Source organism: Ambystoma mexicanum, chromosome 4q (assembly GCF_040938575.1).
Source record: "Ambystoma mexicanum isolate Mex_15411 chromosome 4q, UKY_AmexF1_1, whole genome shotgun sequence".
Taxonomy (NCBI): Eukaryota; Metazoa; Chordata; class Amphibia; order Caudata; family Ambystomatidae; genus Ambystoma; species Ambystoma mexicanum.
Genome location: NC_090928.1, coordinates 1,192,998,259 through 1,193,024,395, shown reverse-complemented (window position 1 = coordinate 1,193,024,395; position 26,137 = coordinate 1,192,998,259).

Below are 26,137 nucleotides of genomic sequence, written 5' to 3'. Positions count from 1 at the left end.
GAAATGATGCACAGGTCTGCTAGATCTCGAGATGCAGAGCTCTCCTCTGGTCACACAGATCTCAACCCGTAGACAACGGGGACATCCCCAGGGTACCCAGCTCCCAGTAATGATGCAGAGGTCTACTAGATCTCAGGATGCAGAGCTCTCTCCTAGTCAAACAGATCTCAACGTGTAGACAGCAGAGACAATCATTTGGGTACCCAGCACCCAGTAATGATGCACATGTCTGCTAGATCTCAGGGTGCAGAGCTCTCCTCTGGTCACACAGATCTCAACCTGTAGACAACATAAACATGTCCAGGGTACCGAGCTCCCAGTAATGATGCACAGGTCTGCTAGATCTCAGTATGCAGAGCTCTCCTCTGGTCACACAGATCTGAACGTGTAGACAGCAGAGACATTCCCAGGGTACCCAGCTCCCAGTAACGATACAGAGGTCTGCTAGATATCAGGATGCAGAGCTCTCCTCTGGTCACACAGATCTCAACCTGTAGACAGCAGAGACATCCCTAAGGTACCCAACCACCAGTAATGATGCACAGGTCTGCTAGATCTCAGGATGCAAAGCTCTCCTCTGGTAACACAGATCTCAACCTGTAGACAGCAGAGACATTCCCAGGGTACCCAGCTCCCAGTAACGACACAGAGGTCTGCTAGATATCAGGATGCAGAGCGCTCCTCTGATCATACAGATCTCAACCTGTAGACAGCAGAGACATCTCTAAGGTACCCAACCACCAGTAATGATGCACAGTTCTGCTAGATCTCAGGATGCAAAGCTATCCTCTGGTAATACAGATCTCAACCTGTAGACAGCAGAGACATTCCCAGGGTACCCAGCTCCCAGTAACGATACAGAGGTCTGCTAGATATCAGGATGCAGAGCGCTCCTCTGGTCACACAGATCTCAAACTGTAGACAGCAGAGACATCCCTAAGGTACCCAACCACCAGTAATGATGCACAGGTCTGCTAGATCTCAGGATGCAAAGCTCTCCTCTGGTAATGCAGTTCTCAACCTGTAGACAGCAGAGACATGCCCAGGGTATCCACCTCCTAGAAATGATGCACAGGTCTGCTAGATCTCAGGATGCAGAGCTCTCCTCTGGTCACACAGATCTCAACCCGTAGACAACGGGGACATCCCCAGGGTACCCAGCTCCCAGTAATTATGCAGAGGTCTACTAGATCTCAGGATGCAGAGCTCTATCCTAGTCAAACAGATCTCAACGTGTAGACAGCAGAGACAATCTTTTGGGTACCCAGCACCCAGTAATGATGCACATGTCTGCTAGATCTCAGGGTGCAGAGCTCTCCTCTGGTCACACAGATCTCAACCTGTAGACAACATAAACATGTCCAGGGTACCGAGCTCCCAGTAATGATGCACAGGTCTGCTAGATCTCAGTATGCAGAGCTCTCCTCTGGTCACACAGATCTGAATGTGTAGACAGCAGAGACATTCCCAGGGTATCCAGCTCCCAGTAACGATACAGAGGTCTGCTAGATATCAGGATGGAGAGCTCTCCTCTGGTCACACAGATCTCAACCTGTAGACAGCAGAGACATCCCTAAGGTACCCAACCATCAGTAATGATGCACAGGTCTGCTAGATCTCTGGATGCAAAGCTCTCCTCTGGTAACGCAGATCTCAACCTGTAGAAAGCAGAGACATTTCCAGGGTAACCAGCTCCCAGTAACGATACAGAGGTCTGCTAGATATCAAGATGCAGAGCGTTCGTCTGATCACACAGATCTCAACCTGTAGACAGCAGAGACATGCCCAGGGTACCCAGTGGCCAGTAATAATGCACAGGTCTGCTGGATCTCAGGATGCAGAGCGCTCCTCTGTTCAAACAGATCTCAACCTGTAGACAGCAGAGACATCCCCAGGGTACCTAACTCCCAGTAATAATGCAGAGGTCTGCTAGATCTCAGGATGCAAAGATCTCCTCTGGTAACGCAGATCTCAACCTGTAGACAGCAGAGACATGCCCACGGTACCCAGCTCCCAGTAATGATGCACAAGTCTGCTAGATCTCAGTATGCGGAGCTCTCCTCTGGTCACACAGATCTGAACCTGTAGACAGCAGAGACATTGCCAGGGTACCCAGCTCCCAGTAACGATACAGAGGTCTGCTAGATCTCACAATGCAGGGCTCTCCTCTGGTAACACAGATCTCAACCTGTAGACAGCAGAGACATCCCTTTGGGTACCCAGCTCACAGTAATGATGCACAGGTCTGCTAGATCTCGGGATGCAGAGCTCTCCTCTGGTCACACAGATCTCAACTTGTAGACAGTAGAGACATGCCCAGGGTACCCAGATCCCAGTAATGATGCAGAGGTCTGCTAGATCTCAGGATGCAAAGCTCTCCTCTGGTAACGCAGATCTCAACCTGTAGACAGCAGAGACATGCCCAGGGTACCCAGTGCCCAGTAATGATGCACAGGTCTGCTGGATCTCAGGATGCACAGCGCTCCTCTGGTCAAACAGATCTCAACCTGTAGACAGCAGAGACATCCCCAGGGTACCCAACTCCCAGTAATGATGCAGAGGTCTGCTAGATCTCAGGATGCAAAGCTCTCCTCTGGTAATGCAGATCTCAACCTGTAGACAGCAGAGACATGCCCACGGTACCCAGCTCCCAGTAATGATGCACAGGTCTGCTAGATCTCAGTATGCAGAGCTCTCCTCTGGTCACACAGATCTGAACCTGTAGACAGCAGAGACATTGCCAGGGTACCCAGCTCCCAGTAACGATACAGAGGTCTGCTAGATATCACAATGCAGAGCTCTCCTCTGGTAACACAGATGTCAACCTGTAGACAGCACAGACATCCCTTTGGGTACCCAGCTCCCAGTAATGATGCACAGGTCTGCTAGATCTCGGGGTGCAGAGCTCTCCTCTGGTCACACAGATCTCAACTTGTAGACAGTAGAGACATACCCAGGGTACGCAGCTCCCAGTAATGATGCAGAGGTCTGCTGCATCTCAGGATGCAGAGCTCTCCTCTGGTCACACAGATCTCAACTTGTAGACAGTAGAGACATGCCCAGGGTACCCAGTTCCCAGTAATGATGCAGAGGTCTGCTAGATCTAAGAGTGCAGAGCTCTCCTCTGGTCACACAGATCTCAACCTGTAGACAGCAGAAACATGCCCAGGGTATCCATCTCCTAGAAATGATGCACAGGTCTGCTAGATCTCGGGATGCAGAGCTCTCTCGTCACACAGATCTCAATCCGTAGACAGCTGAGACATCCGCAGGGTACCCAACTCCCAATAATGATGCAGAGGTCTACTAGATCTCAGGATGCAGAGCTCTCCTCTGGTCACACAGATCTGAACCTGTAGACAGCAGAGACATCCCCAGGGACCGACACAGTGCCCAGTAATGATGCACAGGTCTGCTAGATCTCAGGATGCAAAGCTCTACTCTGGTAACGCAGATCTCCACCTGTAGACAGCAGAGACATTCCCATGGTACCCATCTCCCAGTAACGATACAGAGGTTTGCTAGATATCAGGATGCAGAGCGCTCCTCTGATCATACAGATCTCAACCTGTAGACAGCAGAGACATCTCTAAGGTACCCAACCACCAGTAATGATGCACAGGTCTGCTAGATCTCAGTATGCAGAGCTCTCCTCTGGTCACACAGATCTGAACCTGTAGACAGCAGAGACATTCCCAGGGTACCCAGTCCCCAGTAATGATGCAGAGGTCTGCTAGATCTAAGAGTGCAGAGCTCTCCTCTGGTCACACAGATCTCAACCTGTAGACAGCAGAGACATGCCCAGGGTATCCATCTCCTAGAAATGATGCAAAGGTCTGCTAGATCTCGGGATGCAGAGCTCTCTCGTCACACAGATCTCAATCCATAGACAGCAGAGACATCCCCAGGGTACCCAACTCCCAGTAATGATGCAGAGGTCTACTAGATCTCAGGGTGCAGAGCTCTCCTCTGGTCACACAGATCTGAACCTGTAGACAGCAGAGACATTGCCAGGGTACCCAGCTCCCAGTAACGATACAGAGGTCTGCTAGATATCAGGATGCAGAGCTCTCCTCTGGTCACACAGATCTCAACCTGTAGACAGCAGAGACATCCCTAAGGTACCCAACCACCAGTAATGATGCACAGGTCTGCTAGATCTCAGGATGCAAAGCTCTCTTCTGGTAACGCAGATCTCAACCTGTAGACAGCAGAGACATTCCCAGGGTACCCAACTCCCAGTAATGATGCAGAGGTCTGCTAGATCTCAGGATGCAAAGCTCTCCTCTGGTAATGCAGATCTCAACCTGGAGACAGCAGAGACATCCCCAGGGTACGCAACTCCCAGTAATGATGCAGAGGTCTGCTAGATCTCAGATGCAAAGCTCTCCTCTGGTAATGCAGATCTCAACCTGTAGACAGCAGAGACATGCCCAAGGTACCCAGCTCCCAGTAATGATGCACAAGTCTGCTAGATCTCAGTATGCGGAGCTCTCCTCTGGTCACACAGATCTGAACCTGTAGACAGCAGAGACATTGCCAGGGTACCCAGCTCCCAGTAACAATACAGAGGTCTGCTAGATCTCACAATGCAGAGCTCTCCTCTGGTAACACAGATGTCAACCTGTAGACAGCACAGACATCCCTTTGGGTACCCAGCTCCCAGTAATGATGCACAGGTCTGCTAGATCTCGGGGTGCAGAGCTCTCCTCTGGTCACACAGATTTCAACTTGTAGACAGTAGAGACATGCCCAGGGTACCCAGCTCCCAGTAATGATGCACAGGTCTGCTGCATCTCAGGATGCAGAGCTCTCCTCTGGTCACACAGATCTCAACTTGTAGACAGTAGAGACATGCCCAGGGTACCCAGTTCCCAGTAATGATGCAGAGGTCTGCTAGATCTAAGAGTGCAGAGCTCTCCTCTGGTCACACAGATCTCAACCTGTAGACAGCAGAGACATGCCCAGGGTATCCATCTCCTAGAAATGATGCACAGGTCTGCTAGATCTCGGGATGCAGAGCTCTCTCGTCACACAGATCTCAATCCGTAGACAGCGGAGACATCCGCAGGGTACCCAACTCCCAATAATGATGCAGAGGTCTACTAGATCTCAGGATGCAGAGCTCTCCTCTGGTCACACAGATCTGAACCTGTAGACAGCAGAGACATCCCCAGGGACTGACACAGTGCCCAGTAATGATGCACAGGTCTGCTAGATCTCAGGGTGCAGAGCTCTCCTCTGGTCACACAAATCTCAACCTGTAGACAGCATAGACATGCCCACGGTACCCAGCTCCCAGTAATGATGCACAAGTATGCTAGATCTCAGTATGCGGAGTTCTCCTCTGGTCACACAGATCTGAACCTGTAGACAGCAGAGACATCCCTAAGGTACCCAAACACCAGTAATGATGCACAGGTCTGCTAGATCTCAGGATGCAAAGCTCTCCTCTGGTAACGCAGATCTCAACCTGTAGACAGCAGAGACATTGCCAGGGTACCCAGCTCCCAGTAGCGATACAGAGGTCTGCTAGATATCAGGATGCAGCGCTCTCCTCTGGTCACACAGATCTCAACCTGTAGACAACATAAACATGTCCAGGGTACCGAGCTCCCAGTAATGATGCACAGGTCTGCTAGATCCCGAGATGCAGAGCTCTCCTCTGGTCACACAGATCTCAACCCGTAGACAACGGGGACATCCCCAGGGTACCCAGCTCCCAGTAATGATGCAGAGGTCTACTAGATCTCAGGATGCAGAGCTCTCTTCCAGTCAAACAGATCTCAACGTGTAGACAGCAGAGACATCCTTTTGGGTACCCAGCACCCAGTAATGATGCACATGTCTGCTAGATCTCAGGGTGCAGAGCTCTCCTCTGGTCACACAGATCTCAACCTGTAGACAACATAAACATGTCCAGGGTACCGAGCTCCCAGTAATGATGCACAGGTCTGCTAGATCTCAGTATGCAGAGCTCTCCTCTGGTCACACAGATCTGAACCTGTAGACAGCAGAGACATTCCCAGGGTACCCAGTTCCCAGTAATGACGCAGAGGTCTGCTAGATCTAAGAGTGCAGAGCTCTCCTCTGGTCACACAGATCTGAACCTGTAGACAGCAGAGACATCCCTAAGGTACCCAAACACCAGTAATGATGCACAGGTCTGCTAGATCTCAGGATGCAAAGCTCTCCTCTGGTAACGCAGATCTCAACCTGTAGACAGCAGAGACATTGCCAGGGTACTCAGCTCCCAGTAGCGATACAGAGGTCTGCTAGATATCAGGATGCAGCGCTCTCCTCTGGTCACACAGATCTCAACCTGTAGACAACATAAACATGTCCAGGGTACCGAGCTCCCAGTAATGATGCACAGGTCTGCTAGATCCCGAGATGCAGAGCTCTCCTCTGGTCACACAGATCTCAACCCGTAGACAACGGGGACATCCCCAGGGTACCCAGCTCCCAGTAATGATGCAGAGGTCTACTAGATCTCAGGATGCAGAGCTCTCTTCCAGTCAAACAGATCTCAACGTGTAGACAGCAGAGACATCCTTTTGGGTACCCAGCACCCAGTAATGATGCACATGTCTGCTAGATCTCAGGGTGCAGAGCTCTCCTCTGGTCACACAGATCTCAACCTGTAGACAACATAAACATGTCCAGGGTACCGAGCTCCCAGTAATGATGCACAGGTCTGCTAGATCTCAGTATGCAGAGCTCTCCTCTGGTCACACAGATCTGAACCTGTAGACAGCAGAGACATTCCCAGGGTACCCAGTTCCCAGTAATGACGCAGAGGTCTGCTAGATCTAAGAGTGCAGAGCTCTCCTCTGGTCACACAGATCTCAACCTGTAGACAGCAGAGACATGCCCAGGGTATCCATCTCCTAGAAATGATGCACAGGTCTGCTAGATCTCGGGATGCAGAGCTCTCTCGTCACACAGATCTCAATCCATAGACAGCGTAGACATCCCCAGGGTACCCAACTCCCAGTAATGATGCAGAGGTCTACTAGATCTCAGGATGCAGAGCTCTCCTCTGGTCACACAGATCTGAACCTGTAGACAGCAGAGACATCCCCAGGGACCGACCCAGTGCCCAGTAACGATGCACAGGTCTGCTAGATCTCAGGGTGCAGAGCTCTCCTCTGGTCACACAAATCTCAACCTATAGACAGCATAGACATGCCCACAGTACCCAGCTCCCAGTAATGATGCACAGGTCTGCTAAATCTCAGTATGCGGAGCTCTCCTCTGGTCAAACAGATCTGAACCTGTAGACAGCAGAGACATTGCCAGGGTACCCAGCTCCCAGTAACGATACAGATGTCTGCTAGATATCAGGATGGAGAGCTCTCCTCTGGTCACACAGATCTCAACCTGTAGACAGCAAAGACATCCCTAAGGTACCCAACCACCAGTAATGATGCACAGGTCTGCTAGATCTCAGGATGCAAAGCTCTCCTCTGGTAACGCAGATCTCAACCTGTAGACAGCAGAGACATTCCCAGGGTACCCAACTCCCAGTAATGATGCAGAGGTCTGCTAGATCTCAGGATGGAAAGCTCTCCTCCGGTAATGCAGATCTCAACCTGTAGACAGCAGAGACATCCCCAGGGTACCCAACTCCCAGTAATGATGCAGAGGTCTGCTAGATCTCAGGATGCAAAGCTCTCCTCTGGTAATGCAGATCTCAACCTGTAGACAGCAGAGACATGCCCACGGTACCCAGCTCCCAGTAATGATGCACAGGTCTGCTAGATCTCAGTATGCGGAGCTCTCCTCTGGTCACACAGATATGAACCTGTAGACAGCAGAGACATTGCCAGGGTAGCCAGCTCCCAGTAACGATACAGAGGTCTGCTAGATCTCACAATGCAGAGCTCTCCTCTGGTAACACAGATGTCAACCTGTAGACAGCACAGACATCCCTTTGGGTACCCAGCTCCCAGTAATGATGCACAGGTCTGCTAGATCTCGGGGTGCAGAGCTCTCCTCTGGTCACACAGATCTCAACTTGTAGACAGTAGAGACATGCCCAGGGTACCCAGCTCCCAGTAATGATGCACAGGTCTGCTGCATCTCAGGATGCGGAGCTCTCCTCTGGTCACACAAATCTCAACTTGTAGACAGTAGAGACATGCCCAGGGTACCCAGTTCCCAGTAATGATGCAGAGGTCTGCTAGATCTAAGAGTGCAGAGCTCTCCTCTGGTCACACAGATCTCAACCTGTAGACAGCAGAGACATGCCCAGGGTATCCATCTCCTAGAAATGATGCACAGGTCTGCTAGATCTCGGGATGCAGAGCTCTCTCGTCACACAGATCTCAATCCGTAGACAGCGGAGACATCCGCAGGGTACCCAACTCCCAATAATGATACAGAGGTCTACTAGATCTCAGGATGCAGAGCTCTCCTCTGGTCACACAGATCTGAACCTGTAGACAGCAGAGACATCCCCAGGGACTGACACAGTGCCAAGTAATGATGCACAGGTCTGCTAGATCTCAGGGTGCAGAGCTCTCCTCTGGTCACACAAATCTCAACCTGTAGACAGCATAGACATGCCCACGGTACCCAGCTCCCAGTAATGATGCACAAGTATGCTAGATCTCAGTATGCGGAGTTCTCCTCTGGTCACACAGATCTGAACCTGTAGATAGCAGAGACATCCCTAAGGTACCCAAACACCATTAATGATGCACAGATCTGCTAGATCTCAGGGTGCAAAGCTCTCCTCTGGCAACGCAGATCTCAACCTGTAGACAGCAGAGACATTGCCAGGGTACCCAGCTCCCAGTAGCGATACAGAGGTCTGCTAGATATCAGGATGCAGCGCTCTCCTCTGGTCACACAGATCTCAACCTGTAGACAGCAGAGACATCCCTAAGGTAACCAAACACCAGTAATGATGCACAGGTCTGCTAGATCTCAGGATGCAAAGCTCTCCTCTGGTAACGCCGATCTCAACCTGTAGACAGCAGAGACATTCCCAGGGTACCCAGCTCCCAGTAACGATACAGAGGTCTGCTAGATATCAGGATGCAGAGCTCTCTCGTCTCACAGATCTCAATCCATAGACAGCAGAGACATCCCCAGGGTACCCAACTCCCAGTAATGATGCAGAGGTCTACTGGATCTCAGGATGCAGAGCTCTCCTCTGGTCACACAGATCTAAACCTGTAGACAGCAGAGACATCCCCAGGGACCGACCCAGTGCCCAGTAATGATGCACACGTCTGCTAGATCTCAGGGTGCAGAGCTCTCCTCTGGTCACACAAATCTCAACCTGTAGACAGCATAGACATGCCCACGGTACCCAACTCCCAGTAATGATGCACAGGTCTGCTAGATCTCAGTATGCGGAGCTCTCCTTTGGTCACACAGATCTGAACCTGTAGACAGCAGAGACATTGCCAGGGTACCCAGCTCCCATTAACGATACAGAGGTCTGCTAGATATCAGGATGCAGAGCTCTCCTCTGGTCACACAGATCTCAACCTGTAGACAGCAGAGACATCCCTAAGGTACCCAACCACCAGTAATGATGCACAGGTCTGCTAGATCTCAGGATGCAAAGCTCTCCTCTGGTAACGCAGTTCTCAACCTGTAGACAGCAGAGACATTCCCAGGGTACCCAGCTCCCAGTAACGATACAGAGGTCTGCTAGATATCAGGATGCAGAGCGCTCCTCTGGTCACACAGATCTCAAACTGTAGACAGCAGAGACATCCCTAAGGTACCCAACCACCAGTAATGATGCACAGGTCTGCTAGATCTCAGGATGCAAAGCTCTCCTCTGGTAATGCAGATCTCAACCTGTAGACAGCAGAGACATTGCCAGGGTACCCAGTTCCCAGTAATGATGCAGAGGTCTGCTAGATCTAAGAGTGCACAGCTCTCCTCTGGTCACAGATCTCAACCCGTAGACAATGGGGACATCCCCAGGGTACCCTGCTCCCAGTAATGATGCAGAGGTCTACTAGATCTCAGGATGCAGAGCTCTCTTCTAGTCAAACAGATCTCAACGTGTAGACAGCAGAGACAATCTTTTGGGTACCCAGCACCCAGTAATGATGCACATGTCTGCTAGATCTCAGGGTGCAGAGCTCTCCTCTGGTCACACAGATCTCAACCTGTAGACAACATAAACATGTCCAGGGTACCGAGCTCCCAGGAATGATGCACAGCTCTGCTAGATCTCAGTATGCAGAGCTCTCCTCTGGTCACACAGATCTGAACCTGTAGACAGCAGAGACATTGCCAGGGTACCCAGTTCCCAGTAATGATGCAGAGGTCTGCTAGATCTAAGAGTGCACAGCTCTCCTCTGGTCACACAGATCTCAACCTGTAGACAGCAGAGACATGCCCAGGGTATCCATCTCCTAGAAATGATGCACAGGTCTGCTAGATCTCGGGATGCAGAGCTCTCTCGTCACACAGATCTCAATCCGTAGACAGCGGAGACATCCCCAGGGTACCCAACTCCCAGTAATGATGCAGAGGTCTGCTAGATCTCAGGATGCAGAGCTCTCCTCTGGTCACACATATCTGAACCTGTAGACAGCAGAGACATCCCCAGGGACCGACCCAGTGCCCAGTAATGATGCACATGTCTGCTAGATCTCAGGGTGCAGAGCACTCCTCTGGTCACACAAATCTCAACCTGTAGACAGCATAGACATGCCCACGGTACCCAGCTCCCAGTAATGATGCACAGGTCTGCTAAATCTCAGTATGCGGAGCTCTCCTCTGGTCACACAGATCTAAACCTGTAGACAGCAGAGACATTGCCAGGGTACCCAGCTCCCAGTAACGATACAGAGGTCTGCTAGATATCAGGATGCAGAGCTCTCCTCTGGTCACACAGATCTCAACCAGTAGACAGCAGAGACATCCCTAAGGTACCCAACCACCAGTAATGATGCACAGGTCTGGTAGATCTCAGGATGCAAAGCTCTCCTCTGGTAACGCAGGTCTCAACCTGTAGACAGCAGAGACATTCCCAGGGTACCCAGCTCCCAGTAACGATACAGAGGTCTGCTAGATATCAGGATGCAGGGCGCTCCTCTGATCATACAGATCTCAACCTGTAGACAGCAGAGACATCTCTAAGGTACCCAACCACCAGTAATGATGCACAGGTCTGCTAGATCTCAGGATGCAAAGCTCTCCTCTGGTAACGTAGATCTCAACCTGTAGACAGCAGAGACATTCCCAGGGTACCCAGCTCCCAGTAACGAAACGGAGGTCTGCTAGATATCAGGATGCAGAGCGCTCCTCTGGTAATGCAGATCTCAACCTGTAGACAGCAGAGACATGCCCAGGGTATCCACCTCCTAGAAATGATGCACAGGTCTGCTAGATCTCGAGATGCAGAGCTCTCCTCTGGTCACACAGATCTCAACCCGTAGACAACGGGGACATCCCCAGGGTACCCAGCTCCCAGTAATGATGCAGAGGTCTACTAGATCTCAGGATGCAGAGCTCTCTTCCAGTCAAACAGAGCTCAACGTGTAGACAGCAGAGACATCCTTTTGGGTACCCAGCACCCAGTAATGATGCACATGTCTGCTAGATCTCAGGGTGCACAGCTCTCCTCTGGTCGCACAGATCTCAACCTGTAGACAACATAAACATGTCCAGGGTACCGAGCTCCCAGTAATGATGCACAGGTCTGCTAGATCTCAGTATGCAGAGCTCTCCTCTGGTCACACAGATCTGAACCTGTAGACAGCAGAGACATTCCCAGGGTACCCAGTTCCCAGTAATGATGCAGAGGTCTGCTAGATCTAAGAGTGCAGAGCTCTCCTCTGGTCACACAGATCTCAACCTGTAGACAGCAGAGACATGCCCAGGGTTTCCATCTCCTAGAAATGATGCACAGGTCTGCTAGATCTCGGGATGCAGAGCTCTCTCGTCACTCAGATCTCAATCCGTAGACAGCAGAGACATCCCCAGGGTACCCAACTCCCAGTAATGATGCAGAGGTCTACTAGATCTCAGGATGCAGAGCTCTCCTCTCGTCACACAGATCTGAACCTGTAGACAGCAGAGACATCCCCAGGGACCGACCCAGTGCCCAGTAATGATGCACAGGTCTGCTAGATCTCAGGGTGCAGAGCTCTCCTCTGGTCACACAAATCTCAACCTGTAGACAGCATATACATGCCCACGGTACCCAGCTCCCAGTAATGATGCACAGGTCTGCTAAATCTCAGTATGCGGAGCTCTCCTCTGGTCACACAGATGTGAACCTGTAGACAGCAGAGACATTGCCAGGGTACCCAGCTCCCAGTAACGATACAGAGGTCTGCTAGATATCAGGATGCAGAGCTCTCCTCTGGTCACACAGATCTCAACCTGTAGACAGCAGAGACATCCCTAAGGTACCCAACCACCAGTAATGATGCACAGGTCTGCTAGATATCAGGATGCAAAGCTCTCCTCTGGTAACGCAGATCTCAACCTGTAGACAGCAGAGACATGCCCAGGGTACCCAGTGCCCAGTAATGATGCACAGGTCTGCTGGATCTCAGGATGCAGAGCGCTCCTCTGGTCAAACAGATCTCAACCTGTAGACAGCAGAGACATCCCCAGGGTACCCAACTCCCAGTAATGATGCAGAGGTCTGCTAGATCTCAGGATGCAAAGCTCTCCTCTGGTAACGCAGATCTCAACCTGTAGACAGCAGAGACATGCCCACTGTACCCATCTCCCAGTAATGATGCACAGGTCTGCTAGATCTCAGTATGCGGAGCTCTCCTCTGGTCACACAGATCTGAACCTGTAGACAGCAGAGACATTGCCAGGGTACCCAGCTCCCAGTAACGATACAGAGGTCTTCTAGATCTCACAATGCAGAGCTCTCCTCTGGTAACACAGATCTCAACCTGTAGACTGCAGAGACATCCCTTTGGGTACCCAGCTCCCAGTAATGATGCACAGGTCTGCTAGATCTCGGGATGCAGAGCTCTCCTCTGGTCACACAGATCTCAACTTGTAGACAGTAGAGACATGCCCAGGGTACCCAGTTCCCAGTAATGATGCAGAGGTCTGCTAGATCTAAGAGTGCAGAGCTCTCCTCTGGTCACACAGATCTCAAACTGTAGACAGCAGAGACATCCCCAGGGTATCCATCTCCTAGAAATTATGCACAGGTCTGCTAGATCTCGGGATGCAGAGCTCTCTGGTCACACAAATCTCAACCTGTAGACAGCATAGACATGCCCACGGTACCCAGCTCCCAGTAATGATGCACAAGTCTGCTAGATCTCAGTATGCGGAGCTCTCCTCTGGTCACACAGATCTGAACCTGTAGACAGCAGAGACATTGCCAGGGTACCTAGCTCCCAGTAACGATACAGAGGTCTGCTAGATATCAGGATGCAAATAACAAGGGGGGTCCTGGGAGACTCTCTGCCAGACATGAGTCCTGGTTACAATAGCCTTACCCAGAGTCTTTAGCTCACTATCTTTCTCAGAGAAGAAATATCCCAAACATATCAGTCTTTGTCCTGCCCTGGGGCAGTCCAGCACCGAAATGATAGGCAATTCTCCTCTGAACAAGAGTACCAAGAGCAACCCCAGACACGTGTTTCGGTCTGGTTGAACCTCATCAGTAGGGTGTAGCTGTGTCTCTCTAAGAATAGTGAGCAAGGGGTCCACGTCTGGATTCCCCTAGTAACTTAGGGTGAGACCCAAAGTTACTTGAAATATGCAAATAACAAGGGGGGTCATGGGAGACTCTCTGCCAGACATGATTCCTGGTTACAAGAGCCTTACCCAGAGTCTTTAGCTCACTATCTTTCACAGAGAAGAAATATCCCAAACATATCAGTCTTTGTCCTGCCCTGGGGCAGTCCAGCACCGAAATGATAGGCAATTCTCCTCTGAACAAGAGTAGCAACAGCAACCCCAGACACGTGTTTCGGTCTGGTTGAACCTCATCAGTAGGGTGTAGCTGTGTCTCTCTAAGAATAGTGAGCAAGGGGTCCACGTCTGGATTTCCCTAGTAACTTAGGGTTAGACCCAAAGTTACTTGAAATATGCAAATAACAAGGGGGGTCCTGGGAGACTCTCTGCCAGACATGAGTCCTGGTTACAAGAGCCTTACCCAGAGTCTTTAGCTCACTATCTTTCACAGAGAAGAAATATCCCAAACATATCAGTCTTTGTCCTGCCCTGGGGCAGTCCAGCACCAAAATGATAGGCAATTCTCCTCTGAACAAGAGTACCAACAGCAACCCCAGACACGTGTTTTGGTCTGGTTGAACCTCATCAGTAAGGTGTAGCTGTGTCTCTCTAAGAATAGTGAGCAAGGGGTCCACATCTGGATTCCCCTTGTAACTTAGGGTGAGACCCAAAGGTACTTGAAATATGCAAATAACAAGGGGGGTCCTGGGAGACTCTCTGCCAGACATGAGTCCTGGTTACAAGAGCCTTACCCAGAGTCTTTAGCTCACTATCTTTCACAGAGAAGAAATATCCCAAACATATCAGTCTTTGTCCTGCCCTGGGGCAGCCCAGCACTGAAATGATAGGCAATTCTCCTCTGAACAAGAGTACCAACAGCAACCCCAGACACGTGTTTCGGTCTGGTTGAACCTCATCAGGATGCAGCGCTCTCCTCTGGTCACACAGATCTCAACCTGTAGACAGCAGAGACATCCCTAAGGTACCCAACCACCAGTAATGATGCACAGGTCTGCTACATCTCAGAATGCAAAGCTCTCCTCTGGTAACCCAGATCTCAACCTGTAGACAGCAGAGACATTCCCAGGGTACCCAGCTCCCAGTAACGATACAGAGGTCTGCTAGATATCAGGATGCAGAGCGCTCCTCTGATCATACAGATCTCAACCTGTAGACAGCAGAGACATCTCTAAGGTACCCAACCACCAGTAATGATGCACAGGTCTGCTATATCTCAGGATGCAAAGCTCTCCTCTGGTAACGCAGATCTCAACCTGTAGACAGCAGAGACATTCCCAGGGTACCCAGCTCCCAGTAACGATACAGAGGTCTGCTAGATATCAGGATGCAGAGCGCTCCTCTGGTCACACAGATCTCAAACTGTAGACAGCAGAGACATCCCTAAGGTACCCAACCACCAGTAATGATGCACAGGTCTGCTAGATCTCAGGATGCAAAGCTCTCCTCTGGTAATGCAGATCTCAACCTGTAGACAGCAGAGACATGCCCAGGGTATCCACCTCCTAGAAAAGATGCACAGGTCTCCTAGATCTCGGTATGCAGAGCTCTCCTCTGGTCACACAGATCTCAACCCGTAGACAACGGGGACATCCCCAGGGTACCCAGCTCCCAGTAATGATGCAGAGGTCTACTAGATCTCAGGATGCAGAGCTCTCCTCTAGTCAAACAGATCTCTACGTGTAGACAGCAGAGACATCCTTTTGGGTACCCAGCACCCAGTAATGATGCACATGTCTGCTAGATCTCAGGATGCAGAGCTCTCCTCTGGTCACACAGATCTCAACCTGTAGACAACATAAACATGTCCAGGGTACCGAGCTCCCAGTAATGATGCACAGGTCTGCTAGATCTCAGTATGCAGAGCTCTCCTCTGGTCACACAGATCTGAACCTGTAGACAGCAGAGACATTCCCAGGGTATCCAGCTCCCAGTAACGATACAGAGGTCTGCTAGATATCAGGATGCAGAGCTCTCCTCTGGTCACACAGATCTCAACCTGTAGACAGCAGAGACATCCCTAAGTAATGATCACCAGTAATGATGCACAGGTCTGCTAGATCTCAGGATGCAAAGCTCTCCTCTGGTAATGCAGATCTCAACCTGTAGAAAGCAGAGACATGTCCAGGGTAACCAGCTCCCAGTAACGATACAGAGGTCTACTAGATATCAGGATGCAAAGCTCTCCTCTGGTAACGCAGATCTCAACCTGTAGACAGCAGAGACATCCCCAGGGTACCCAGCTCCCAGTAATGATGCGCTGGTCTGCTAGATCCCAGGATGCAGAGCTCTCCTCTGGTAATGCAGATCTCAACCTGTAGACAGCAGAGACATGCCCAGGGTATCCATCTCCTAGAAATGATGCACAGGTCTGCTAGATCTCGGGATGCAGAGCTCTCCTCTGGACACACAGATCTCAACCTGTAGACAATGGAGACATCCCCAGGGTACCCAGCTCCCAGTAATGATGCAGAGGTCTACTTGATCTCAGGATGCAGAGCTCTCCCCTAGTCACACAGATCTCAACCTGTAGACAGCAGAGACATCCTTTTGGGTACCCAGCACACAGTAATGATGCACATGTTGGCTAGATCTCAGGGTGCAGAGCTCTCCTCTGGTTGACCAGATCTCAACCTGTAGACAACATAAACATGTCCAGGGTACCCAGCACCCAGTAATGATGCACAGGTCTGCTAGATCTCAGGGTATAGAGCTCTCTACTGGTCACACAACTCTCAACCTGTAGACAGCATAGCCATGTCCACGGTACCCAGCTCCCAGTAATGAGGCACAGGTCTGCTGGATCTCAGTTTGCTGAGCTCTCTTCTGTTCACACATAGCTCAACCTGTAGACAGCAGAAACATGCCCAGTGTATCCCTCTCCTAGAAATGATGCACAGGTCTGCTAGATCTCAGGAGGCAGAGCTCTCTTCTGGCCACACAGATAACCTGTAGACAGCGTAGACATCCCCAGGGTACCCAGCTCCCAGTTATGATGCACAGGTCTGCTAGATCTCAGGATGCAGAGCTCCCTTCTTGTCACACAGATCTCAACCTGTAGACAGCCGAGACATCCCTTCTGGTACCCAACGCCCAGTAATGATGCAGAGGTCTGCTAGATCTCAGGGTGCAGAGCTCTCCTCTGGTCACACAGATCTCAACCTGTAGACAGCAGAGACTTCCCCAGGATACCCAGCTCCCAGTAATGATGCACAGGCCTTCTAGATCTCAGGATGCAGAGTCCTCCTCTGCTCACACAGATCTCAACCTGCAGACAGCAGAGACATGTCCAGGGTACCCAGCTCCCAGTAATGATGCAAAAGTCAGCTAGATCTCAGGATGCAGAGTCCTCCTCTGCTCACACAGATCTCAACCTGTAGACAGCAGAGACCTCCCCAGGGTACCCAGCTCCCAGTAATGATGCACAAGTCTGCTAGATCTCATGATGCAGAGCTCTCCTCTGGTCACACAGATAACCTGTAGACAGTAGAGACATGCCCAGGGTACCCAGCTCCCAGTAATGATGCACAGGTCTGCTAGATCTCAAGATGCAGAGTGCTCCTCTGGTCACACAGATCGCAACCTGTAGACAGCAGAGACATACCTCGGGTACCCAGCTCCCAGTAATGATACACAGGTCTGCAAGATCACATGAAGCACAGCTCTACTCAGATCACACAGATTTCAACCTATAGACAGCAGAGACATGCCCAGGGTACCCAGATCTCAATAATGATGCACATGTCTGCTAGATCTCGGGATGCAGAGCTCTCCTCTGGTCACACCGATCTCAACCTGTAGACAGCAGACACATGCCCAGGGTACCCAGCTCCCGGCAATGAAGCACAGGTCTGCTAGATTTCAGGATGCAGAGTGCTCCTCTGGTAAGAGAGATCTCAACCTGTAGACAGCAGAGACATGCCCAGGGTACCGGGCGCCCAGTAATGATGCACAGGTCTGCAAGATCTCAAGATGCAGAGCTCTCCTCTGGTCACACACATCTCAACCGGTAGACAGCAGAGACATGCCCAGGGTACCCAGCTCCCAGTAATAATGCACAGGTCTGCTAGATCACAGGATGCAGAGATCTCCTCTGGTAAGAGAGATCTCAACCTGTAGACAGCAGAGACATGCCCAGGGTACCCAGCTCCCAGTAATGATGCACAGGTCTGCTAGATCTCAGGGTGCAGAGCTCTCCTCTGGTCACACAGATCTCAACCTGTAGACAGTAGAGACATCCCCAGGGTACCCAGCTCCCAGTAAGGACGCACAGGTCTGCTAGATCTCAGGGTGCAGAGCTCTCCTCTGGTCACACAGATCTCAACCTGTAGACAGCAGAGATATGCCCAGGGTACCCAGCTCCCAGCAATGAAGCAGAGATCTGCTCAATCTCAGGATGCAGAGCTCTTTTCTGGTCACACAGATCTCAACCTGTAGACAGCAGAGACATCCCCAGGGTACCCAGCTCCCAGTAATGATGCACAGGTCTGCTAGATCTCAGGATGCAGAGTGCTCCTCTGGTAAGAGAGATCTCAACCTGTAGACAGCAGAGACATGCCCAGGGTACCCAGCTCCCAGTAATAATGCACAGGTCTGCTAGATCTCAGGATGCAGAGCTCTCCTCTGGTAAGAGAGATCTCAACCTGTAGACAGCAGAGACATGCCCAGGGTACCCAGATCCCAGTAATGATGCACAGGTCTGCTAGATCTCAGGGTGCAGAGCTCTCCTCTGGTCACACAGATGTCAACCTGTAGACAGTAGAGACATCCCCAGGGTACCCAGCTCCCAGTAATGATGCACAGGTCTGCTAGATGTCAGGGTGCAGAGCTCTCCTCTGGTCATACAGATCTCAACTTATAGACAGTAGAGACATCCCAGGGTACCCAGCTCCCAGTAATGATGCAGAGGTCTGCTAGATCTCAGGGTGCAGAGCTCTCCTCTGGTCACACAGATCTCAACCTGTAGACAGTAGAGACATCCCCAGGGTACCCAGCTCCCAGTAAGGATGCACAGGTCTGCTAGATCTCAGGGTGCAGAGCTCTCCTCTGGTCACACAGATCTCAACCTGTAGACAGCAGAGACATCCCCAGGGTACCCAGATCCCAGTAATGATGCACAGGTCTGCTAGATCTCAGTATGCGGAGCTCTCCTCTGGTCACACAGATCTCAACCTATAGACAGCAGAGACATGCCCAGGGTACCCAGATCCCAGTAATGATGCACAGGTCTGCTAGATCTCAGTATGCGGAGCTCTCCTCTGGTCACACAGATCTCAACCTATAGACAGCAGAGACATACCCAGGGTACCCACATCCCAGTAATGATGCACAGGTCTGCTAGATCTCAGGATGCAGAGTGCTCCTCTGGTAAGAGAGATCTCAACCTGTAGACAGCAGAGACATGCCCAGGGTGCCCAGCTCCCAGTAATAATGCACAGGTCTGCTAGATCTCAGGATGCAGAGATCTCCTCTGGTAAGAGAGATCTCAACCTGTAGACAGCAGAGACATGCCCAGGGTACCCAGCTCCCAGTAATGATGCACAGGTCTGCTAGATCCCAGGGTGCAGAGCTCTCCTCTGGTCACACAGATCTCAACCTGTAGACAGTAGAGACATCCCCAGGGTACCCAGCTCCCAGTAAGGATGCACAGGTCTGCTAGATCTCAGGGTGCAGAGCTCTCCTCTGGTCACACAGATCTCAACTTGTAGACAGCAGAAACATGCCCAGGGTACCCAGCTCCAAGCAATGAAGCACAGGTCTCCTCAATATCAGGATGCAGATCTCTTTTCTGGTCACACAGATCTCAACCTGTAGACAGCAGCGACATCCCCAGGGTACCCAGCTCCAAGTAATGATGCACAGGTCTGCTAGATCTCAGGTTGCAGAGTGCTCCTCTGGTAAGAGAGATCTCAACCTGTAGACAGCAGAGACATGCCCAGGGTACCCAGCTCCCAGTAATAATGCACATGTCTGCTAGATCTCAGGATGCAGAGCTCTCCTCTGGTAAGAGAGATCTCAACCTGTAGACAGCAGAGACATTCCCAGGGTACCCAGCTCCCAGTAATGATGCACAGGTCTGCTAGATCTCAGTGTGCAGATCTCTCCTCTGGTCACACAGATCTCAACCTGTATACAGTAGAGACATCCCCAGGGTAAACAGTTCCCAGTAATGATGCAGAGGTCTGCTAGATCTAAGAGTGCAGAGCTCTCCTCTGGTCACACAGATCTCAATCTGTAGACAGCAGAGACATGCCCAGGGTATCCATCTCCTAGAAATGATGCACAGGTCTGCAAGATCTCGGGATGCAGAGCTCTCTCGTCAAACAGATCTCAATCCGTAGACAGCGGAGACATCCCCAGGGTACCCAACTCCCAATAATGATGCAGAGGTCTACTAGATCTCAGGATGCAGAGCTCTCCTCTGGTCACACAGATCTGAACCTGTAGACAGCATAGACATGCCCACGGTACCCAGCTCCCAGTAATGATGCACAAGTCTGCTAGATCTCAGTATGCAGAGCTCTCCTCTGGTCACACAGATCTGAACCTGTAGACAGCAGAGACATTGCCAGGGTACCTAGCTCCCAGTAACGATACAGAGGTCTGCTAGATATCAGGATGCAAATAACAAGGGGGGTCCTAGGAGACTCTCTGCCAGACATGAGTCCTGGTTACAAGAGCCTTACCCAGAGTCTTTAGCTCACTATCTTTCACAGAGAAGAAATATCCCAAACATATCAGTCTTTGTCCTGCCCTGGGGCAGTCCAGCAACAAAATGATAGGCAATTCTCCTCTGAACAAGAGTACCAACAGCAACCCCAGACACGTGTTTCGGTCTGGTTGAACCTCATCAGGATGCAGCGCTCTCCTCTGGTCACACAGATCTCAACCTGTAGACAGCAGAGACATCCCTAAGGTACCCAACCACCAGTAATGATGCACAGGTGTGCTACATCTCAGGATGCAAAGCTCTCCTCTGGTAACGCAGATCTCAACCTGTAGACAGCAGAGACATTCCCAGGGTACCCAGCTCCCAGTAACGATACAGAGGTCTGCTAGATATCAGGATGCAGAGCGCTCCTCTGATCATACAGATCTCAACCTGTAGACAGCAGAGACATCTCTAAGGTACCCAACCACCAGTAATGATGCACAGGTCTACTAGATCTCAGGATGAAAAGCTCTCCTCTGGTAATGCAGATCTCAACCTGTAGACAGCAGAGACATTCCCAGGGTACCCAGCTCCCAGTAACGATACAGAGGTCTGCTAGATATCAGGATCCAGAGCGCTCCTCTGGTCACACAGATCTCAAACTGTAGACAGCAGAGACATCCCTAAGGTACCCAACCACCAGTAATGATGCACAGGTCTGCTAGATCTCAGGATGCAAAGCTCTCCTCTGGTAATGCAGATCTCAACCTGTAGACAGTAGAGACATGCCCAGGGTATCCACCTCCTAGAAATGATGCACAGGTCTCCTAGATCTCTGGATACAGAGCTCTCCTCTGGTCACACAGATCTCAACCCGTAGACAACGGGGACATCCCCAGGGTACCCAGCTCCCAGTAATGATGCACAGGTCTGCTAGATCTCAGGGTATAGAGCTCTCTACTGGTCACACAACTCTCAACCTGTAGACAGCATAGCCATGCCCACGGTACCCAGCTCCCAGTAATGAGGCACAGGTCTGCTGGATCTCAGTATGCTGAGCTCTCTTCTGTTCACACATATCTCAACCTGTACACAGCAGAAACATGCCCAGGGTATCCCTCTCCTAGAAATGATGCACAAGTCTGCTAGATCTCAGGATGCTGAGCTCTCCTCTGGTCACACATATCTCAACCTGTAGACAGCAGAGACATCCCCAGGGTACCCAGCTACCAGAAATGATGCACATGTCTGCTAGATCTCAGGATGCAGAGCTCCCTTCTTGTCACACAGATCTCAACCTGTAGACAGCCGAGACATCCCTTCTGGTACCCAACACCCAGTAATGATGCACAGGTCTGCTAGATCTCAGGGTGCAGAGCTCTCCTCTGGTCACACAGATCTCATCCTGTAGACAACATAGACATGCCCAGGGTACCCAGCTCCCAGTAATGATGCACAAGTCTGCTAGATCTCAGGATGCAGAGCTCTCCTCTGGTCACACAGAACTCGACCTGTAGACAGTAGAGACATCCCCAGGGTACCCAGCTCCCAGTAATGATGCACAGGTCTGCTAGATCTCAAGATGCAGAGCTCTCTTCTTTTCACACATATCTCAACCTGTAGACAGCAGAGACCTCCCCAGGGTACCCAGCACCCAGTAATGATGCACAAGTCTGCTAGATCTCATGATGCAGAGCTCTCCTCTGGTGACACAGATAATCTGTAGACAGTAGAGACATGCCCAGGGTACCCAGCTCCCAGTAATGATGCACAGGTCTGCCAGATCTCAGGATGCAGAGTGCTCCTCTGGTCACACAGATCGCAACTTGTAGACAGCAGAGACATACCTCGGGTACCCAGCTCCCAGTAATGATACACAGGTCTGCTAGATCTCATGAAGCACAGCTCTACTCAGATCACACAGATTTCAACCTATAGACAGCAGGGACATGCCCAGGGTGCCCAGATCTCAATAATGATGCACATGTATGCTAGATCTCGGGATGCAGAGCTCTCCTCTGGTCACACCGATCTCAACCTGTAGACAGCAGAGACATGCCCAGGGTACCCAGCTCCCAGCAATGAAGCACAGGTCTGCTAGATCTCAGGATGCAGAGCTCTCTACTGGTCACACAGATCTCAACCTGTAGACAGCAGAGACATCCCCAGGGTACGCAGCTCCCAGTAATGATGCACAGGTCTGCTAGATCTCAGGGTGCAGAGCTCTCCTCTGGTCACACATATCTCAACCTATAGACAGCAGAGACATGCCCAGGGTACCCAGATCCCAGTAAGGATGCACAGGTCTGCTAGATCTCAGGATGCAGAGATCTCCTCTGGTAAGAGAGATCTCAACCTGTAGACAGCAGAGACATGCCCAGGGTACCCAGCTCCCAGTAATGATGCACAGGTCTGTAAGATCTCAGGGTGCAGAGCTCTCCTCTGGTCACACAGATCTCAACCTGTAGACAGTAGAGACATCCCCAGGGTACCCAGCTCCCAGTAAGGATGCACAGGTCTGCTAGATCTCAGGGTGCAGAGCTCTCCTCTGGTCACACAGATCTCAACCTGTAGACAGCAGAGATATGCCCAGGGTACCCAGCTCCCAGCAATGAAGCCCAGATCTGCTCAATCTCAGGATGCAGAGCTCTTTTCTGGTCACACAGATCTCAACCTGTAGACAGCAGAGACATGCCCAGGGTACCCAGCTCCCAGTAATAATGCACAGGTCTGCTAGATCTCAGGATGCAGAGCTCTCCTCTGGTAAGAGAGATCTCAACCTGTAGACAGCAGAGACATGCCCAGGGTACCCAGCTCCCAGTAATGATGCACAGGTCTGCTAGATCTCAGGGTGCAGAGCTCTCCTCTGGTCACACAGATCTCAACCTGTAGACAGTAGAGACATCCCCAGGGTACCCAGCTCCCAGTAATGATGCACAGGTCTGCTAGATGTCAGGGTGCAGAGCTCTCCTCTGGTCATACAGATCTCAACTTATAGACAGTAGAGACATCCCCAGGGTACCCAGCTCCCAGTAATGATGCACAGGTCTGCTAGATCTCAGGGTGCAGAGCTCTCCTCTGGTCACACAGATCTCAGCCTGTAGACAGTAGAGACATCCCCAGGGTACCCAGGTCCCAGTAAGGATGCACAGGTCTGCTAGATCTCAGGGTGCAGAGCTCTCCTCTGGTTACACAGATCTGAACCTGTAGACAGCAGAGACATCCCCAGGGTACCCAGCTACCAGAAATGATGCACATGTCTGCTAGATCTCAGGATGCAGAGCTCCCTTCTTGTCACACAGATCTCAACCTGTAGACAGCCGAGACATCCCTTCTGGTACCCAACACCCAGTAATGATGCACAGGTCTGCTAGATCTCAGGGTGCAGAGCTCTCCTCTGGTCACACAGATCTCATCCTGTAGACAACATAGACATGCCCAGGGTACCCAGCTCCCAGTAATGATGCACAAGTCTGCTAGATCTCAGGATGCAGAGCTCTCCTCTGGTCACACAGAACTCGACCTGTAGACAGTAGAGACATCCCCAGGGTACCCAGCTCCCAGTAATGATGCACAGGTCTGCTAGATCTCAAGATGCAGAGCTCTCTTCTTTTCACACATATCTCAACCTGTAGACAGCAGAGACCTCCCCAGGGTACCCAGCACCCAGTAATGATGCACAAGTCTGCTAGATCTCATGATGCAGAGCTCTCCTCTGGTGACACAGATAATCTGTAGACAGTAGAGACATGCCCAGGGTACCCAGCTCCCAGTAATGATGCACAGGTCTGCCAGATCTCAGGATGCAGAGTGCTCCTCTGGTCACACAGATCGCAACTTGTAGACAGCAGAGACATACCTCGGGTACCCAGCTCCCAGTAATGATACACAGGTCTGCTAGATCTCATGAAGCACAGCTCTACTCAGATCACACAGATTTCAACCTATAGACAGCAGGGACATGCCCAGGGTGCCCAGATCTCAATAATGATGCACATGTATGCTAGATCTCGGGATGCAGAGCTCTCCTCTGGTCACACCGATCTCAACCTGTAGACAGCAGAGACATGCCCAGGGTACCCAGCTCCCAGCAATGAAGCACAGGTCTGCTAGATCTCAGGATGCAGAGCTCTCTACTGGTCACACAGATCTCAACCTGTAGACAGCAGAGACATCCCCAGGGTACGCAGCTCCCAGTAATGATGCACAGGTCTGCTAGATCTCAGGGTGCAGAGCTCTCCTCTGGTCACACATATCTCAACCTATAGACAGCAGAGACATGCCCAGGGTACCCAGATCCCAGTAAGGATGCACAGGTCTGCTAGATCTCAGGATGCAGAGATCTCCTCTGGTAAGAGAGATCTCAACCTGTAGACAGCAGAGACATGCCCAGGGTACCCAGCTCCCAGTAATGATGCACAGGTCTGTAAGATCTCAGGGTGCAGAGCTCTCCTCTGGTCACACAGATCTCAACCTGTAGACAGTAGAGACATCCCCAGGGTACCCAGCTCCCAGTAAGGATGCACAGGTCTGCTAGATCTCAGGGTGCAGAGCTCTCCTCTGGTCACACAGATCTCAACCTGTAGACAGCAGAGATATGCCCAGGGTACCCAGCTCCCAGCAATGAAGCCCAGATCTGCTCAATCTCAGGATGCAGAGCTCTTTTCTGGTCACACAGATCTCAACCTGTAGACAGCAGAGACATCCCCAGGGTACCCAGCTCCCAGTAATGATGCACAGGTCTGCTAGATCTCAGGATGCAGAGTGCTCCTCTGGTAAGAGAGATCTCAACCTGTAGACAGCAGAGACATGCCCAGGGTACCCAGCTCCCAGTAATAATGCACAGGTCTGCTAGATCTCAGGATGCAGAGCTCTCCTCTGGTAAGAGAGATCTCAACCTGTAGACAGCAGAGACATGCCCAGGGTACCCAGCTCCCAGTAATGATGCACAGGTCTGCTAGATCTCAGGGTGCAGAGCTCTCCTCTGGTCACACAGATCTCAACCTGTAGACAGTAGAGACATCCCCAGGGTACCCAGCTCCCAGTAATGATGCACAGGTCTGCTAGATGTCAGGGTGCAGAGCTCTCCTCTGGTCATACAGATCTCAACTTATAGACAGTAGAGACATCCCCAGGGTACCCAGCTCCCAGTAATGATGCACAGGTCTGCTAGATCTCAGGGTGCAGAGCTCTCCTCTGGTCACACAGATCTCAGCCTGTAGACAGTAGAGACATCCCCAGGGTACCCAGGTCCCAGTAAGGATGCACAGGTCTGCTAGATCTCAGGGTGCAGAGCTCTCCTCTGGTTACACAGATCTGAACCTGTAGACAGCAGAGACATCCCCAGGGTACCCAGCTCCCAGTAATGATGCACAGGTCTGCTAGATCTCAGTATGCAGAGCTCTCCTCTGGTCACACAGATCTCAACCTATAGACAGCAGAGACATGCCCAGGGTACCCAGATACCAGTAATGATGCACAGGTCTGCTAGATCTCAGTATGTAGAGCTCTCCTCTGGTCACACAGATCTCAACCTATAGACAGCAGAGACATGCCCAGGGTACCCAGATCCCAGTAATGATGCACAGGTCTGCTAGATCTCAGGATGCAGAGTGCTCCTCTGGTAAGAGAGATCTCAACCTGTAGACAGCAGAGACATGCCCAGGGTACCCAGCTCCCAGTAATAATGCACAGGTCTGCTAGATCTCAGGATGCAGAGATCTCCTCTGGTAAGAGAGATCTCAACCTGTAGACAGCAGAGACATGCCC